Source organism: Nothoprocta perdicaria, unplaced genomic scaffold (genome assembly GCF_003342845.1).
Source record: "Nothoprocta perdicaria isolate Ctin4 unplaced genomic scaffold, notPer1 scaffold_2, whole genome shotgun sequence".
In the NCBI taxonomy this organism is placed as follows: domain Eukaryota; kingdom Metazoa; phylum Chordata; class Aves; order Tinamiformes; family Tinamidae; genus Nothoprocta; species Nothoprocta perdicaria.
This window is the reverse complement of record NW_020455204.1, coordinates 14,726,068-14,745,023: the sequence shown is the minus strand read 5'-3', so window position 1 is coordinate 14,745,023 and position 18,956 is coordinate 14,726,068. Positions and strand designations below refer to the sequence as shown.

Here is an 18,956-nt window from a genome sequence, read left to right as displayed (position 1 = left end):
CCCCCCCCCGCTACATCGGAGAAAATGGAAGTGACTGGACTTACTCAGGCAGAGATTGCCATTGAAATTCCATCATAAAGATTTATGTACCATTTGCCTTCAGGCAAGGAGATAGTTTCATTAATTTTTGTAAGAACTGAGTTGAGTATTGGTAATAAGTCCATGTTCGCACATATCAGAGGGCTGAGATAATCTCTATTTTTAGTTTAAATATTGAGATTTATCCTGTACCAAGCCCATAGCGTTGTAAGTGGTTGTGAAATGTGAGCTGTAAGACCAGTAATCAGTGACTTCATAGCTGGGCCTATAGCCCAGGCTCAGCCTTCCTCCTAGCGCTTTCTGTAGTTGTCAAATGAAGGTAGATGGACCTCAACAAAACATGTTCCAAATCATATTGATACAGATTAGGTATATACTCAAAATGCATAAAAGTATGGATCAGATTCAATGTATGCTCCTTCAAAGCGTAGTTCCAACTTTGAAGAATAATTTAAAACTTAGAGAATATCTGGAAGAGAAGCAGGGGCTAACTCGTACAACATGGAAATCATTGTGTTTACCACTGCATTCCCCAGGAAACTTCTGTATTCTGAAAAATATTGGTAACTTGAGCCACAAGCGCACGGCTGACTGCCGGCATGTAGTAATCTAAATAAGCACGCATTTTGTTTCTCACAGCTATCCTACATTTTGGAATACTCAAGACAGAAAATTATATTTTAATTAGTGTATTAAAGATATTGCTATTCCCAACTCTTTCAACTAGGCTTTCTCATTCATCTTCATTAATGATCAACCAATTATCAACATAATGCATTATGCATTAGCTTCTGCAGTGAGAATTATAACTTAATGCAACTCTTGTGAAAGTGCACACTGGGCTGTGCAAGAACAGAGCAGTGCAATTCTGCATCGCTCTGAGGTTCAGCATGTATCACTGATCCCACTTGTTTCAGCATTTGAGCACAACGAGGTGTTATTATCCTAACAGCCTCTGTGGTTGTTGAAATGACCTGAATTTCCTGGGCCTGTCTCTCAGTTTTAAAAGTTCTGTCAGAAAGGCTTTAAGTGCTATGCAGAATAACAAAGGTGTTGCTTATTTTTGCTTGCTTGTTTCCTTTTAATGAAATACATTCCATATCACCCCACTGTCTTTCTGGTAATATGAAACTTTGCAAATGGGCTTCTTAATTATAAATGAAAGACCTTCTCATAGTAGTAACAGAAGGATCCACAAAAGTATCCACAATGATTCCTGAAAACAGTTTTGAAACTACCAGTGTGGAAAGCTTTCAAAATAAGTACAAGCCTGAAAGAAATATACACATAACCTGTGTCATCTGATATGCAGGAAAAGAAGTCATTCACAAATGACTTTGTGACATAATAGTACATTGTTTCTAATAAAGTTCTCCTCTTACATTGTATATTAATTTCCAGAACAATCCCCAGGAGCAAGAAATCAGTGTTTCGGAGAAATCTTAACCAGAATAAAACACAGAGAAGAGAAACCACAATACACTAGGAAGGATATAGAACAAGTCAAGGAATTCCCTGATATGAAAGCCTGAAAGTTACTGTATTTGTCAGCCTGTGTCCAACTAGAGTTACAATGCACTAGAGCACTAGAAAGCACTGGCCGTTGGTGGTGGATCTTTCAATCATTATACCTGAAAAATCTGAGACTGCAGATTTCAGTACTTAAAGTATTTAATGTAAAGTGTGAACCTTACAGTTTTGCTCTTAAATATTGCCACTTGCTTTGTAAGAAAAAAGAAAATCAGTAATACCTTTTACTGTACTAGAAATGTTTTGAAAAGTGTTCAATTCTTGATAAACACATTATTATAATTGGTTATTAACTGCTAATGCAGAGCTTTCACCTCTGAATTCTCCAACAGAAAATACATGTGAAGACTAGAAAGTACAATTATACTTTATCAATCCCAGATGACATGTTATTACATAAGTTGTCACATTTATCAGTCACAGACTATAGATACAAAAAGGCAATTTGTAAAGATAAGGGTTTCTTTTCTTCACATTTCAGAAAATACACTGCCTGTTCAGTCTAGCTTAAAAGCCTCAACTGATACTGCAAAATTTGTCAAAACGGAAGAAACAATCCTCTAAACATCAACTAAGAAAGTTTCCAGCCATCAGCATCTCAGGTTCCTTAAAGGCAAAAAGCCCAAGCTTTCTTTTCAAGGTTTGCAGCAACACATTAAAACGTCTTGCAGACACTTTGCAGTTGACTCACAGCTTAAGTTTAGCAAAGTGGTATCTGAGGGAAGAAACGCCAATAACACCTTGTGCTGCTGTCTACTTGTTAGGTTAAAGCAGGGCAAGGAAGAGCAAAGGGCTGAATCCTTGGCGGCCCCCGGGCAGCCGTCCGGCAGCGCCTCTGCTGTCGGTGCTGACAGGTGAACACACACGCTCTGATGGAGCCCGGTGTCCCAATGCTTAGAAAACCCTATCACACTGCCCCGGCACTGCAGGAAAAACACCACCGTATACACTATTTTATTATACTTGGCCATAAAGCATCTCATAGATCATTTTTGTGTGCAAGGTGAAGAGAATTACAGCACGACACGGTGCGTTCATTATTTGAGAAAGCAGACGGTGTCGGTGGTACCGCGCCGCGCGCCCACCTCGAGCGCACGGAAAGCGAGCAGGTCGTTACCTGTGTGCAGGGACCCCGTGATCAGCCTGAGCAGGTACTGGGCAAATTTCAGTATTTCCCGCTTGCAGCGCTTCCGACAGCCGCTCATCTTAGGCGCGTCCCTCGGAGCGCAGCCGGGAGAGGCGCCCGCGCAGGGCGGCAGCTCCGCGCTGCAAAACTTCGCTCGGCGGCCGGGGAGGTGCCGGGGCCGCAGCCGGGGCCGCTCCGCAGCCCGCGGCGGCTCCGCGGGCGCCGCAGCCTCGCGCTCCGCGGCCGGAGGCGGAGCCGCCCGCCCCGCGCGCGCCGCACGGGCGGGACGCGGGGATGGAGATGAGCCCGCGCGCACACGCACACCCCGCGTGCACACAATGTACACGCACACATGTGCACGCACACACCCCACGTGCACACAATGTATCCGCACACACGTGCGAACACGCACACTCCACGTGCACACATGGGCATGCACACACGTGCATGCACACACACACCCCCTGCATGCACACACAGGGAGGCACATGCAATCCCCGACTCTGCCCAAAGCCCCCGACTCTGCCAAGAAAAGCGCACAGACCTGTTAGAAACAGCTCGGCGCACTCAAGGTCAGAGGGACAGGCCCGTGCCTGAGCTGCCGCCGTGCAAGCAAGCGGGGAGCTGGACAGGGTCCCTGGTCATGCGGTCCCCGGCTCCCTCAGCAGCACCCACCAGGCACACGCATGGTGCCCTGCACCTGGATGGGACACAAGGAGCGAGATGCCACCTGCAGCTCGAGAGGCCACGTGTACCTGGGGCTGCAGAGCTCCTCCAGCTCCCTGGCTCAGGTGAGCAGCTGCCTCTGCCACATGCAGCAGGACCTGGCCCAAATGAGCCCCTTAGGGAAGCTCCATGCATCCCTTCCTATGCCCCTCTAAATATTCTCCGACTTGTGTGATAAGTCTGTCCTGTTGACAAAAATGCTCTGAAGTCTTCATTCATGACCAAAGAATCACATGAATGTTTTCCCTTCCCTTGGAGGAAAAGCAAAATCCCTTTCCCTGCCATATACAAACATAGAATGACTCCGACTATTGCATTAGGTGCTGATGCAGTGCATAATGCCTAATTCAGTTAAAAAGGCAGAGAATCCATTAGGAAAAGCTTAACAGAAGAATACCACTGTTCATCAGATCTAATTTAATGGCAGCATTAACCAAACATGTTGGCAAATGCCTTTTTAAAATTGCAACAAGCATGCATGCAGATCTTCAAAGTATTCTTTGTAATACGCACTGAGCAGAGATAAACACAGCATAGACACAATGCATCAAAGTATCCAAGTTAGACCGGTGACCATTTCCACACAAAGTACCAGGATCTGCAGCATAAGCATGCAACAACAGGAGCCAAAATTAAGCAGCATCTGGAAGCCCCATTTTCAGCAGAGCTCAGAGTTTAGCTGGAGACGGGACTAGGCAAATTTCAATATTTCATGTTTACAACACTTTCTGCAGCCACTCATCTTGAGCAACAACTATTCCTCTGAGGAGGCTTAGCAGCATTCGCCAAGAAGAGTTTGATAGAAGACTTCCTAGGCAGCATATATCACAGGCTGCCTTACCAGGTTTGAAACTCCTTTTGTCTCTGAAAAGGAAATTCCTTAAATAGCTAGTAGAGCCGAATATAGATTCTGAAAGCTAGACACTGAAGGATCTCTACACTAGATGAGGACAGAAGAGGCCCATGAAAAAAAAAGGTGCTCTACTGGACTCCCAGAGCTTTGTTAATCTTTTGACATTTTTAATTTTTTACCAAACTTTCACCAGCAATGTTACTTCAAAATGAAAAACTGAAATATCAGTTTCTCAAAGCTTTAAACAAGGATGTTTTTACCACACACTGTTTTTTTCCTCCCTTCTTAAAACAAAGCAGTATCAGTTGGTACGCTTTTTCTTAAGCCTTTTACATTTCAGCAAAGAAATAACGGAAAGTGCTGCATAAGAAAGTGTTCCTGAATGGTTTCTGACCAGCTTCACTAAGTGGCTTTTAAAAAGCAGTTCAGTATTCAAACAGCTTGGACATGACTCTAGCTCCCATTATTCCTGTGCTCAACACAAATGAGCACTAATTGCTGGAATAAAATTGCTTACCCCAAATCAAGAAGAGCAGATCATGGAAACAGATTACAATGGTACCAATAATAATAATAAAAAAGCATGGTTGACAAATATTGTTGAATAGCATGAAAGACTGTTGGGGCTGGGGAATACCAACATATCTTATGAATAATAATTATCATTTTTTGTATCAATGGGACACTAAAGACCTCATGTAGAAACAGCCTCTCTTTGCACCAAGTAAATATATTTTAGATGCATTAGCAATGTCCACTAAGTAATTTCAAATCCTTAGTCCTGAACTAAAATAAAAAGCTGACTTATCGACATAGGAGGCATCTGAAATAGTTCCTAGAAGTTCTGACTTCAGAATTGCATACCTAGAAATAAGAAATTAAAAGCTACTATTTAAGCACTATGGGAAAGAATAAAACATACACACAGGAAACAAAATTAGGTTTTTCAGATAGTAGGGAAAATAATAAGGAAATATAGTTTTAAGCGCTTGGATTTTCAAATGAGTTTACCCAATTCAGATGATAGGCATCCCAGAAGAAGATTAAAAAACACTCAAAAAATTAAATACTTGGGAGGCATCAAATGAATGTGAATATATATATTTTTAATATAATCCTTGACAATAACTGGCAACTGAATTTAAGTGCAAAGCAAAACATTCTTCTGGATGTACAAAATACATCATACAGATGTTAAGAAATTAATATTAGTCAAAGATAGTCAATAATAGTCAATAATAGTCAAAGATTTTTAGGCAAAACTGAAAAAATAATTTAAAACATCTCTTGTGCCACCACAATAAGAAAACACATGGACAAACTGATTGATTTGATGAAATTTAATTTGAAAAAGTACCTCAGCTGTTCCCTAAATGCAACTCCATATGAGTTTTCAGAACTCAAGTTAAGGTCTCAGTATCACTGCCCTAGGCACCAAGCACCCCAAGGGTAGGAACTAAAGTGAGCACTAAGCATATCCCAAACTGGGATAGACACTGATGTAGCTTAAATCCTAGCCTACAGAAAAAGGAAACTATGTGAATCCTTTGTTCGGTGTGAGTCAGTATTAGCAGAAATGTATCAGCATTTCCTGCATAGGTCCCTGAGCAGGAATAGCATTGCACTGCAAAGAAAACAATCATAAACAAAGCAGAATTCACTCATCAGCAATACGAAATCTTTGTAAAATAAGTAAGTCAAAAAATGATTTCTAAATTGCATAGCTAGGTGAGACAGTCCAGCCTAGCCATCCTTCAGAAAACCATACCTGCAAATGGACTGCCAGTCTCTGAAGAGAGCACTGTGATCATGTGGCATTAAATGGTAAATAACTTTGAGCTAGAAAACATTTTCAGAGAGAAAAATGTTATTAAGCACAGATCATATTTAGTAATAAAGCAAAATGATCACTTGTAAAATATATGACATTCAATCCAGCTGTCATACTACCTAACAATGGCAAACACAAGCTGCAAAAAGCAGTGTAATACACAGCAAGAGGAAAGGTGACAGTGCACGCCTGATGAATTTGTCAATCTGATAGCAAAAAAGTATCAGCATGAGTTAAAATGACAAGCTGATCAGACTACGTCCCTCATACACTTCTTTCATTATGTACATTTATATTATTTAAATATTCTGCCCCCTTTTAAGAGCACAGAACTCCTTCCAAAGTAGCCTCCCTATGCCTAAGAGCAAATCTGAAGCTTCTAACAAACTCAACCTCACCAAGAAGGACAAGGGCAGGAAGCCAATCCAGAACACTGACAACTTCCAGACACTGGATTTCCTCACTATTGATTGAAGATCAAAAGCACCTGCAAAATGATCTGAATGCAAATGCTGGACTCTATAACCAAGCATTTCATTGGAGACTTTCTAACCTTCTTATTTCAAACAACAGAGTTAATATTTACAAGTGAAACACATGGCAAGAAATAACAGATGGGTAAAAACAGATGGGTGAACACAAGGTATCAGTGAGATGTTTATGATCAGCATAATAAACAGCTGCCACATGTACATGACCATCATTAGATCTTCTTGCAGTGGCTCCCTATCTGTCCTACACCCAAGTCTTCCTAAATTATATTTTCTAACCTATTCATTTTATAGCTCTTCTCTGATCTTTTTGTTTTCTTCTCAGTTCGACAGTATCTTATACCAAGGCGTCCAAAGTTGGGCAAATAATTGTGAAGTGGAAATAGAATCCAAGCCCTGCACTGGGGAATTCACTGGAAGCTGCAGTATTAATTCAGAATTATTCACTGTTTGTATGAGCATATCAGCCACAGCTTAGAGCAGCAAAAGTTCTTTGGCACCTCATTTGCCAAGATTGAATCCAGGATACCAGCACAAACCAGTGACAGCTATACTCTTGAATGTGAGACCTAGGATGCAGAAATTAAGGTACACATTCCCTTTCCTGCCACTTGATAGCAATATTGGGTGATGAAGTTAAATTTATTGCTTTAAAATAGCTATTGCTTGTTGCTGCCCATCGTGGATGTTATAGGTCACTGTAACAGCAATTTTTTCCTCTTCCTTCACTCCATATCAAAACAGCTGGGATAGGCCCCGATCTCCTTCATTGCTGTGAATTTTGTGGCAAGGGCACTTCCATGGAGAACTGGGGGATTATCAGGACTCCCGGGTATGAAGGCAGATTTTCTTTTACCATTGATGGCATAATGAAAAATTTTCTAGTATCCCAACCATTGCTTATTCACACTATAATACAAAATGGTTATCCTGTCTCATGCCACTGAAGATTAACAGTCTTTCTGCTTTTTGTCTACATTTCTTTTGACTCCTACTAAAAGTGTGGTAAGAATAATGCCCTCAAAAATCGAGCAGCTCTATTGCTCTGCTTAAAACAGTACTACAGAACAACGACTGCTCTCTCAAGCAGCTTGCATAATAACAACAAATTATCCATGTGCTCCACTTTAATAGCTAGTACCTCCATAAAAGAAATTACTTCCATCACTGTTATACCACCAGCCTCTACAGTTTAAAACAATTTTAAATTACATTTTTGGAGTTTAAAAATAAGACAAAGTGGGGCTTAGCCTGTCAGAGCACAAGACCTTTGGCCAGTGTAACATATAATAAATAAACATTTGTTTCCATTATTTCTAACTCCTCCATAATAAGCTGAACAGAGTGCCCTTCTTTTTTGTCTACTTGATGTCCTTGAAGCTTCTCCAAGGATTCATTTTCACACACCAGTCTAAGATTATACTGCAGACAGTCAACTAGGAACTGCCGCTGCCTTAACCTCCCACACCGCCCTCACCAGCCTAATTAAATATTCATCACTCTGGGATGCTACAGTGTCAAACACAAGCAACTTCCCAATCCGACCTTCCCCAGCCTGCTGGAGAATTATGCTGGAGAATAAACAGCCTTGGACTCACCTCATGAAACATAAAATGGCAAATGCAGTTTTCATGTTACACATTTAAGTTCTGTGCATGCTGTATAAAATTCTCCCTGCAGTAGCTAGAGCACTTGGTCTCTTACTGCTCAGTATAAATTGAATCTCTCCAGGCAAAGCTAACTTTAAAATCCTGCATGAACAGTGCTGTCAATCTTTCTGCAAAACACCAACATCTTCCTTATTTGATAAGCACATTTTTTTGTAAATGCAGTAATATATTCTGACTTTAAGAACAAACTCATGCAAAGTATTCTTATACACACCAAAATAATTTAAAAATACTATTGTCAACAAGCATTGGAGATTTGTGTGTGTGTGTATGCACACGTGTACACACACACTGGGGGGGCTTTACACTCCTATCTTAATTTCAAATACTCCACTCATCAAAAGTTTGTTTTGCCTTCAAGACAAAGGACAATTATTTTCTGTCATTAATTTCAAACTCTTCCCCTTGTGGAAAAAATATCTGATGTTGTTATAACTTGCTTGTATTAGATTATGCACACATTTAACATCTCCATGCAACTGAAGAGACAAAGAGAACAAAAAAATCAGAAGGAATTATTGTCCCTGCTATAGAAACCATAGCCTTAGTAGACTATAGGTTCAATATGCACCTCAAACATATCCGTATCACACCCATAAAAAAACAAAAACATCAACATATTTTGCATTTGGGCCCTAACATCAAATTGAGAATTGGGTACAAAATATTTCTTATTTATGTATCGTATGCATGTAGCATTTTTTAGGAAGACTGAATAGTCATTCCATTAAATCAGATATGAGAGATGTCTAAGTACAACAAATATCCACATATAGATCAGTAAGTAAAAACTTCAGGAAACAATGTGTATTCATTTAAATACATGTAATATAGACATTATATGTTCAGACATAGTCTGAATATTCTGAATATCATAATCTGAATCAATCATAATCCAAATATCATATGTTCAGACATAGCGACACATAATATGTTCAGACATAATCTGAACATAACCATGAAGCATCCACAATGTTCTAGACCATGGAGCGTTGCATTCCCTGCCAAGTAATGCCCGTGTAGCTTCTTCACATCTCATTTCAACTGGCACAAATTACAACGCATCTGGGTGAATATGATGCAGTTACATCAGATAAAAGGACAAAAATTCCTAGCAAACTGAAGGAGGTCCCAGGTTTAGAACGCAGGCAGTGAGAATTCAGCCTAAGAAACAGGACAGGCAACAGCTCAAAGAGTTCTTCAAAGCCTACTTCTCACCTGTGGCCATCTTGATCCAGCTGTCCTTCATTAAAAAATGATTCTGTTAATTATTTTAAAACTTTAGAAGTTACATATCAAGTACCAGTTTTGAGAGCAATTTCTACTAGCATAGTGCCAGCCTTGTGGTATATGCCTTTTCCCTCATACAGGGGTCCTGCAACATCATAAAGAAAAACAGTCTGAACATTCCTATGGGAATCTATAGGATGGATAGCTATAGGATGAAGGTCTTTTGGAGCACATGTGCTGTTACTTGTCTATTTTCAACTTCACTCAGTGATGCAATTGTAACAGTGGCCCATAAGCTCTCCATCCACACAGTACAATTGATTAGCACTTGCAATGTATTTATAATTTAACTCCGACAAATGAGGAAAAAAAATCAACCTAAACCAGTCTAAACCCACTTAGAGTTTATCAAACCACCCACATAGCTCAATAAACCTGAGCTCAAGCTTACTCACAGATAATAAGCTTCACATGTGTCCACAATTTGAAAATTGGAAAGTAAATAAACTCTATTTTGTGCATTTAGTTGCAGACAATTCAAAACACCTTCCAAAAATACGATTTAATTACTATTTTAAGTCAACTTGAAATTCGGAGGTGAATCAAAGAATGAAGAAGCTACTCAGCAGGAACTTCAGATAAAACGATCAAGGATCTAAGTCAGAGCAACATACCCATTTGACTTTGCTGGCCCCATAAAGGAAACTTCCAAGGGGACATTAGGATCTTGAAGTCATATACTACATCCAACTGCAGATTTTGAAATAACGTCTGTGTAATATCATCATTTTTCTTTTTCATCTCTCACCACTTTCTTTTGCCACAATATACTTGGCTCCAAGAAGTCAATGGCAGCTCCTTACAGCTTCAGGCAAGTCTCTCTTCACTCTTTGTAATGCAACTTTGCATCAGTCCCCAAGGACCAAAGATGGAAGGAGGCAGAATGGAAGTGAATATTAGAGATGAAAAAAGCAGGGGAATAAAGCAACCAGGGAATTCAGTCTCATGTGTGACCCACAGGCACTGAAAAACAGTCCTTTGATTCCTAGTTGGGAGCACTCTAGATAGCTGGGTAAGTACTTGGGTACCCATGATTGAGACCTCAGAAGTTGAAAAGAAATCACTGCAGTTTCTTAGCAGTATCACAGTCTTAGACATCTGATCTGATAAAGGTCCTAAGCATCAATTCAAATAATCTTTCAGCTCCATACCCTAAGGAAATTCAGCAGTTTTTATGAAATCAAGTGTTATAAGGTTGCAAGTAAGCAATAATAATCCGTATTTGGTTTAGCAGAGCAAAAGAACATTTCATTGCTTGACTCAACTTCCAACATAAAAGTTCAGAAGAGGAAGTTAGCTGCATGATTGGTAATGACATTGGAGCATCTCATCTTTCCCATCTCCACAGGCTGGCACAAAAAAAAAAAAAATAAAAAAATATGAGTGCTCCTGAGCAACAGTGATCAAAGACTGAGGAATACCATTATTTGTTTCATTGTCAGGAGCAAGAAGTACTACTAATAGGAAATTACTCCCCCAACACTAGAAGAATAATAATACTTTTAAGATCTTACATGGTACAGAGAGTGAATGTTCTTTTTATACAGTATCAGCATTAATATAGGGTTGAATACTTTTTTCAGCATCCAGTGCTTGGACTGCACACGACAGGTAGAACTTCAGTCACTACCAAATAGAAACCATGTTATATCACAGAAATTATGACTTCAGGCTTTTCCCCCATCAGAATAGGACAGCAGCCACTACAGTAGAAATTGTATTAAAAATTGAAAAGATAAGCTGTTCAGTTAAAAATATTCTGTTAGAATTACCTTATGTTCAAGGAACTTGATTGGGGAAAAAAAAACCCTTACAGAGGTTACTTGTCAGGTATAAGCATCTTAATTGCAAAGATACCCTCACTAGTTTTGGTCAATAAAGAATTTGCTGCATTTGCACAGCTTTAGTTCTTGTCTCTTGATTAAACTGGATAAATCCACTCTCTTTCAAGTTGCCTTCAATTCAATAATCACATTTTATCCTACACGACTAAATTATCATTAGCCAGATTCACTCGTACGTTGTCTCCAGAGAAAACCCAGGTCAGTCATGTATTACTAGCCTATTTCCATGTTTTCCAGTAAGATAAAAGAAGAAAAACAAAAGAGAGATAAATGAGGAACAGATGGTTTTAACTGGTTGACTTTCTCTGAAAAAATAAAACATTTATCTCATGAAAACACTTAAAGGATTTTCCTCACATTTTAATAATTACCGATTCTAAATAATATACCAGTTTTATTTCCTCAGGAACCTCCTTTCCACCAGCTAGGGGAAAAAAAGAAAAAAGAAGGAAGATTGGTTTGTATGGCTCTCCGTCTTGGAATAATTCATATAATGTAGAAGAACAGCAATAGGAAGGACCCTTGTTTCAAAACAATCCGCATGCTCCTGCATGCTTAAAGCAGACTGTGGAACTGTTCTGGACAAGGATGAGATTTAAGTGAAAATACTCCTGAAAGTCTCCAATTGCTGATCTCATCGTCTCACTGATCATTGTGAGAAGAAATCTCACTGTAGCTGGACAAATACTACTACTTTTTTGTTGTTGTTATTCTGCTATTACTAGGTAGCCTAAAAATAAATTTTTGGTTCTGTAACATTTGGATGAGCTATAGATTTAAATATATTATAATATAGTCTCCCTTTTGCCAATATGAAGATGCCTCTGTCATGAGGATCTGTTTTTAATTGCTTTCTGTCTAAAACTTTTATGAGAAAGTATCCTCACACTCTAAGCATTTTCATGTATGGGGGATAATACTGATTTCTGAACTTGCACAGCTACATAAAAAACATCATTTCCCAGAACTTCCACCTTGTATCCACGCTGAATTTGCAGTTCACTCTGGAGCCCACGTGCTTGTGCATGGACAGTGAAGAACCCAAGACAACAGTCAATTTTTTACCTTAGATTATTGCAAGACACTCCTATACCTGAAGGAGCCAAGATGTCTGAATGGGAAAAATGCACAGTTTGCACATGATTCCAGATTTTCACAGTTAATCAGATATTTCTCTTCAGATTAGGCTCCTCTTCGTACGGCCCTACCCTGAACATCCTGCCATGGTTTCTCTTTTGGAACATGGGAGTGCCAAAGCCATTCTCCCTCCTTGCAACAGAGAGAGAGAGTTTATTTTTGTTGATGTGCCCAAGCTTCATTTACTTTTCTAAAGATGCTTTATTATATAACTTGACCTAGTCCTTTACTAGTTCATCTATTGAGTAGTTATTACTGCCTGGCATTTGAACAACAAAAACAATCTGGTTCGCCCAGAGCAATTGCTTTCCTTTTTCCAACAGTGCTTTATTTAAATAGAATGTGATCAAATTTTCATGATCCTCTTTTGTTAGCTTAAACCAAGTGCAAAAATTCCTGCTGTCACTTCTATTGTGTTTAAAAGATATCAAAAATTAGCAGGGGTAGGAGACAGATACTTTGCAATTGGACATAATTAGGGTCAAAACATTTTTCCTACAAAAAAATTACACTGAGAAAGATTCACATTGGAAAAGCAGCATCTAGAATGAAAGCAAAAAGTATATTTTCTTTTTTAAATAACAATCTAAACTTCCCCCCCTCCACATACAACCAACTCATGAAAAAAATAAGACTAGGCTAGAAAATAAAGTCATACAAGTTGCCAAGTACCCAATATATCCTGAAATATACAATATATTTTTTGCTAAAAAAAATGACATTGTTTTCTCAAGTCTTGTTTTTTTGGTGTCTTTCCATGGAGAAAAACTGCAAGCTGTCTCTCCTTAAGAGGGAGGTAGGATTTCTCATTACAAGAGCTATATCATTGAAGGTGCCACAGCACAGCACCATATTTTGGCAACGTATCATGAGTTACCCAGAATTACTTCCCAAATGTATTAGGCCACAGATTATGCCAGCTTCGAGAGAAAGGAAGAGACATCAGGGCAAATATCACTAACAAACTACACAAAACAAACTCATAAATACAATAACAGGAACTTTTGGATAACAACTTTCCAGATTGCAAAGTAAGACAAAATCAGTAATGATTAGAAGACAGCAAGCAATGTGGGGATGCAATTTTAAGCACTAGGAGTCAGAAGACAGGTATGTGTACCTTTCAGCTGTTCTAAGCACACAGGTTTAAAGCAGCTGCGAAGTGGGACTTGCAAATAAAAATAAAAATAAATAAAATAAAAAATGCTGTCCATTAAAGAAAAGACAAAGAATAGCTTTGAAAGGAAATGCTGCTGCTTGTAACATTTTTGCCGTATCTTATTTAGCCTGGGCAATGGAGAAGACAAATACATGCTTTTCAGACCATTCTTTCTTAACTTCATTTTTCCAAACTTCAGTAAAAGCTATTTCATATAAACATATCATATCTGAAAAAAATGATCAGGACCTGCACACTTAAGAACGCTGATGTGCAGGTTTTGGGAAATTACATTACAGCCTGCAACAATAATGAACGTGTGAGGAAACCGAGGGGCTGGCAGGCTATGGCAAGCTGAAGATTTACTACCCATAAACGCTAACGGCAAGTTTCTGAATACAGCGTCACAAGAAACAAATTATGTGAAGAGAGGACGAGAGAAAGAAATATTCATGCTACTATCGGTTTATTTTTGCACGCCCAAGACCTTTTCAGTGCATTTTAGTTTTGAATCCCACAACAGTGCCCTTAAACTGCTTTCTTATTTCAGGTTTCTTCTAAATGAATCTGTCATTGTTCACAATTTATATTAGCCCAATTAGATCATCTCATTCCCTCAGGACTCTGTTTCTCCTACTGAGAAGTAGAACAACAAGTACCTTCAGAATTCAATCTTGTTCTTTTATATTTTTATGGCTTGTACTGCAAATATTCCCATGTTTTAGGGGAAGTAGATAAAACCAGAAAAATGAAATTACAACCCAAGAGAGATACAGAGCATTAAACACCATTGTTAATTCCGAATTAAAGTGAAACATTTAACCACTGAGGGAAAACTCCATTTTGGTAAAGCCTTGGGGATATTGCTAACCTGTCCTTGATTTTACTGTTGCCCAGAGGTGCAACAGTATGCAAAGAATGTTTATACTAATAACCTGTGGAAATTCACTTCCTGTGACCAGCAGAATTAAAAATAGTACCAACAGTTTCTTGGAAAATATTTGAAAAGTTGAAGTGTTCTGACACGTCAAGCCTTCTCTATTTTCATATGTTCCGAGCTACACATTAAATTTTATTACACTTAATTCCATCTTTCTGATACTCCTTTCTGCCTCTTTAATGCAGCATATGCAGACACAAGAGATTTCATTACAAGAGACAACTGGCAATCTTAAATTCATCTAGCCTGCTTGCCTATCTTTCCACTTATCTTTTATTTAATCTAGCACTGCAAGCCCTCTTAGCACTACAGATTTCCCCCAGTTTGTCTCCCATCTCTCCATCTTACTCAACTCTCACCATACAACAGCTCAACCACCGTTTCCCTCCAAATGGTCTTCAAAGCCCTCCCAGTACATTTTATTCAGAGATGAGGTATTCTGGTAAGCTCTGCTACACTTATGCAGTTTTGATAGAGATCAAAAATATATAAGTATTTGATTATCCACTTAAGCTTATATAAAATACTAATCAACAAGTTATATACAATTTGTAGAGAGCTACAACAATGCACTGCACATAACATGGCTATTACAGAACACAGTTGACTACTCTTTTTGTAAGAGTAATCTTTAACTTTTCTAAGCCTTTTTGTACTCCTGCATATTAGGATATATATCGCTAGGATAAGGAAGAAAAGTGCATGACTATGGGTCTCCCCAAGATAGAAAATACTCCAAAACATGATGGAATTAGAGGCACAAGTCAAGGTTGGGAAGGGAGACTCAAAGGGAAATGGAGTTTCAGCTTCCAGCTCTCTCACAGCCTTAGAGGAATTCTCAAATCAGGCAGCACTTAGAACAAAAAGTAACTGAATAAATCAGATACAGCCTTCCACAAACCTGAACATCCAGCAGATCTCAAAGATCACATGTCTTGAAATAGCATTATCAGTTCTCCTTAGGAGCTTCTTTCCCTCTGGGGAATTTTATTCTAGTATTTTCTAAGGGAAATAAGAGATCCAGAGATAATTTTTACCTGTATCCTTCCTTTGACATTTACAACACGTTAGGAATGCATTTGCTCTTCAAGGATATTTTCATCTATTACAGAATATTTATGAGTGCTGCTTGAAAGAAAGCCACTGGAATGAGAAATCAAGCAAAAATAGAGACAGGGAAGATTTGCATTTGCAACTATTTATAGGTTAACTGGTGGCAAGGCAAAAAGCAACCCCCTCTAAAATGCATTAAAAATCTGTGTCAATGAAGATGGCAATGTATAGATTACGTACTCCTTATCTTTTCAGTGTTTCAAAGTTGGCTATTAGAGTACACCTAGAAAATACAAAAAGCTCAAGATATTACTATGATTTAAGTGGGAAAAATTAATTCACACATCAATTAAGATGAAAACAATTAAAAGAATTAAACATTAAAAAGGGAGAGAAACTTTATGGTTGTTCTGCAAAAGTTCAGGGCTTTTTCCTACGTAAATCTGTGACCAATGATTTGGAGCAAAAAGGATATTAAATAATTTCACAGAAATCTTAGAATTGATTGAGAGAGTATCAAAATAGTGCCATGAGCCTCTATCTGAGGCCATACACCTCCAGAATAAATCAATAAAAACGTTTGTACCCCAGACATCAGAGAAGCATCTGAAATATCAATTTAGAGGGGAGTGCATAACCACATGTAAATTTCTGAGCCTCAGAAATGAGAAAAATATCTGTGATAGAGCCCAGCAATTTATTTCCATTCACTCTGACTCCTGTTACAAAAGTGTTAGTTTACTGATCCCCCTGTGCGTGGTTGGCTGGCACTGGAGCACTGCGCTGCTCACCTCACCAGCCAGGTCCCCATGAACAGCGAGTACTAAAGAGAAATTATGTCTCAGGGAAAGAATAAGAAAGTGACTCCTCTTAAAAACATTCAGAACCCAATTTGCCTATTGCTTGTGGTACTGCCCTGCACTTCCTTTTTTTTTTTTCCTGTTTTGAAAGCGATAGGAAAATTAAAGCCTTTTTTTTAAAAAAAAAAAAAAAAAAAAAGTGAGAGAGGAAACCAAGTACCCCTATGCGTTTATAAAATATTTAAGAACTTAAAAATAGCAGCCATTCACACTTCTAAATCTTTGGGGGCAGAGTATCTTATAAATCACATAAAAACATAAAGAAATAAAACAGGAGGTAACTATTTTTGGTGAAGTTTGAAAGCCAGTGAAGATAAAAAGAGCATACTTGGCATACCTACTTGACTCGGAAGCTGGCAATATTTGTATCATGAAACACACCAGCTTTCTGAACAGTTGGTGCACTGACATTTTAATGCCAATCCTAAGAACACTGTTTCCAGCAACGACGTTTCTAGGGAAATTGTCAAAACTTCACATATTAAGAGGCAGGTACAAGTAGTTGCTCTCCAAATGCATAATTTCTTTATTAAGTCAAAATAATCTAGAGTAGAGAAATTGACATATTGTTAAAAATGCTACAAAAATCATCTAGAGAATGATTATTCATAACAACCTTCAAAACACTACCGCTCACAAAACAACACTACTTCAACTACATGACTTTTGACATCTAACTAAATATTGTCTACTAAGTAACAAGTCTTCTCAATAGTGATATTGTGTGTGTATACATATACATATATAAACATACATGTATATATGTATGTGTATATATACACACACACAAAATTACACAGCCAAGAAGATGCCAGTAAAAACCACAAGGATTTTATTTATTGCTTGTTGGTGAGATTTCTATTTAAGAAAATGCTGAAGTATCCAGCTTTATAAGATGCATTATGTTTTTATTTTGATAAACAGCATTTTTCAGAGTTTTGCAATCAAATTTATAAGAGTCCTAGGTTCTTTCATAAAATAGGAAGGCTTTGATTTTTCTTACCTAGCACAATTATTTTCTTTGCAGCAATCAAAAACCTACTAAGCGCTTTGCAAGTATAATCACAGTTAATAAATCTTACAGAAATGAAAACATGCAGAACTCAGACACTGAAAATTAAGATGCATGAGGGTCCTAAAATAGCTAATACTTTTATATTACTGTGTTTTTATTCAAGATGAAGCAGCTCATACTCATATATCTAAAACAATTTTCTATTATAGTGAAAATGAAGCAAAAGTCTGGCCAGTATTGCTACAACAAGGATTAGACCCTGCATATTACAGCAGTTAATAACATAGACCTTGCTATGTACTGCTATGTATGTTTGGCCAAAAGATAAACAACCTTCAGTGGCTTTGACCTCAAGGAAACAGTATGTGGGTTTTTTTGCTTGCTTGTTTGTTTCAATGGTTTCTAGAGGCATGGAAATACATGTTTCATTTTTCCAAAGTAAGACTATAGGGAGAAATACACAGTTTGAAGACTCGAAGATTCAAAACAGGAGGAGACGTGCAAAGAGAAAGCACATAGGTACACGAGCTGATCAAATGAAATTACTTTAAGTGGTAAAATGAGATCATGCACACGGATTTTGCAGAAATGTAAGATCTTTGCTATCCAAGATAGTCAAGGGGCAGATAATCCTAGATTACTGCCATGACTTTACTGGACACCAATAATAACAGGTGTTTGACTTATAAATAACTCGTAGCAAGAATTACGCTATTTGTAGTGCCACCAGGCATTTCACAGAAAGCCAGATAACACCAGAGAACAAAAAATAAATCCACACATTTAATATAATGCTCGTGTTCTTGAAAGACAGACTGCAAATAGAAGCTAAACTTGGAGATAAATTAGACTGATGAGAAATACAAGTAAATGGCAATCAGATACATATTAGATATACATAATATTAGATTTTACTTGAAATTGTGATAATTTTCTATGATACAGGTCAAAAATCAGAGTTGAATGAAGAAATTGAAAATTTGGCTTCTTTAGGTGGAGTCTATTGTTTAAATGCTTTTAGAGGTCTTTGGAAAAAACACAGGTATGAGTAGAATATTTTAAAGGCCGGATTTTCAGTTCTTCTACCCGTACATGTGAGTCAGGAAAAGTAAGTATTTATTAAAAGTAAGTATTTATTTCTCTCTATCCTAGAGAGAATCTCCGGGCATATGGCGGAGAAGAAGCTGCTGAGGAGCAGTCAGCATGGATTCACCAAGGGGAAGTCATGTCTGACGAACCTCATAGCCTTCTATGATGGGGTGACAGGCTGGCTGGATGAGGGGAGAGCCGTGGATGTTGTCTACCTTGACTTCAGCAAGGCTTTTGACACTGTCTCCCATAACATCCTCATACGGAAGCTCCGGGACAGTGGGCTAGACGAGTGCACGGTGC

General features: G+C 38.3%; 2 long non-coding RNA genes across 2 annotated transcripts in view; both read right to left on the bottom strand.

Annotated features, from left to right (window-relative positions):
* The window catches only part of LOC112946075, a 7,731-nt gene extending 4,880 nt beyond the window's left edge, over positions 1-2,851 (bottom strand). Inside the window, exons 1-2 of the long non-coding RNA XR_003249138.1 lie at positions 2,687-2,851; positions 1,150-1,152 (exon numbers count right to left, since the gene is read on the bottom strand). This is a non-coding gene — a long non-coding RNA (uncharacterized LOC112946075). The remainder of the gene's footprint in view (positions 1-1,149; positions 1,153-2,686) is intronic.
* The window catches only part of LOC112946076, a 69,517-nt gene that overhangs the window by 29,734 nt on the left and 20,827 nt on the right, over positions 1-18,956 (bottom strand). The gene's annotated exons all lie outside the window — the stretch shown is intronic.